This window comes from Galeopterus variegatus, unplaced genomic scaffold, assembly GCF_000696425.1.
Source record: "Galeopterus variegatus unplaced genomic scaffold, G_variegatus-3.0.2 Scaffold4368, whole genome shotgun sequence".
In the NCBI taxonomy this organism is placed as follows: Eukaryota; Metazoa; Chordata; class Mammalia; order Dermoptera; family Cynocephalidae; genus Galeopterus; species Galeopterus variegatus.
This window is the reverse complement of record NW_007730479.1, coordinates 127,725-129,059: the sequence shown is the minus strand read 5'-3', so window position 1 is coordinate 129,059 and position 1,335 is coordinate 127,725. Positions and strand designations below refer to the sequence as shown.

General features: G+C 43.2%; 1 pseudogene; it reads right to left on the bottom strand.

Moving 5' to 3' along the window:
- Positions 1-862: 862 nt before the first annotated feature.
- LOC103602941 lies at positions 863-1,079 on the bottom strand (annotated as a pseudogene).
- Between the last annotated feature and the right edge of the window lie 256 nt (positions 1,080-1,335).

The following is a 1,335-nucleotide window of genomic DNA, read 5'->3' as shown; positions in this document are numbered from 1 at the left end:
ACCAGCTATTTCAAAGGCTAAAATCAGAAAAATGCAGAAAATAAAAGTATTCATTGATTAATACTATTTGCTTTAGAAAGCCAAAATGGAAAAAAAAAAAAAAAAAAAAAAAAAAACCGGGCCGGCCCGGTGGCTCACTGGAGAGTGCACCGCTTGGGGGCCCGGCGGCACTCCCGCCGAGGGTTCGGATCCCATGTGGAGACCGGTTCCCGCTCACTGGTTGAACGTGGTGCGGGCGCAATACCGAGGGTTGCGATCCCGTTGCCGGTCCCCAGTACGGGCGCAACACCAAGGGTTGCAATCCCGTCACCGGTCAGTAAAAAAGACAAAAAGGGAAAAAAAAAAAAAGAAAGCCAAAATGATTCTATTCCAGGAACTAAGCAATAATAATAAAAGGTGTGATTAATAAACTGAATCTCCTTTAAGCCAAAGTACACTTTTCACCTCAGAGAGGACAATTCTGACTTTTACATTCTTAATTGCCTTTATCCAGAACAAGATCCCATTTTAAACCATTATTTGAATAGAGTTCATAATCTGAAGTCATTTTTCTCCACAGGAAGTTTTCATTTCAGTACATAAGCTATAAAATGGCAAATGACTAAGTCAGTTATAAAGAATTTGTAGCATAATAAATGCTAGTTTACAACAAACTGTCAACAGACACCAACAAACATCTATACCCAAGCCTAAAAGTTACTGCAGTGCTTAGGTCAGAACCAACATGATTCTTCCACATGGTCAGATTGTGTTTACTAGACAATACTATCATGAAATCCAAAGAGGAAATCTTCGTGGGTCCTTCCAAAGCTGCAGAAGTTTCCAAACAGTTTTCCTCTGGTTACAGAGCCTGTTTAGTCCTTCAATCTTTTTTGCATCGTTTAGCTTTGGCAATATTTTCTTGACGTTTTTGTTTCTTCTTTTGCTCGTTTTCTCTGTCCTCAATTATCTTGGCCAGTTTCCAAGACAGCAGGGAGCTTGCTAGGAGGAAGAGCCAAAATCACTGTTGTAAGGAAGCCATATGGGTCCTCTGCAGCCCCTTCCACAACATACTCAGCCCAAGTCTGTGCAGCAAACATCTTAGGAAAACATGCTTGAGTAGTGATTTCTACCTTTATCCTGGGATTGCTAGTGAGCCAATCCCAATTCCAGATGGTTCTTGGTTGTCTGTCTTTAGTTCTGTTGTACACTTGTGAGAGAAAGTTAAATTCCTAACAGGGTGGCCATCTCATGGGGACCCCCATTCACCCCTGCCCCTTGGCCTTGGCAAGCACTGGCCCCATGTCCTGCCATCCCTGGGAATCCAGGCTTGGCCCTGCCCACCTGTCCCGACCA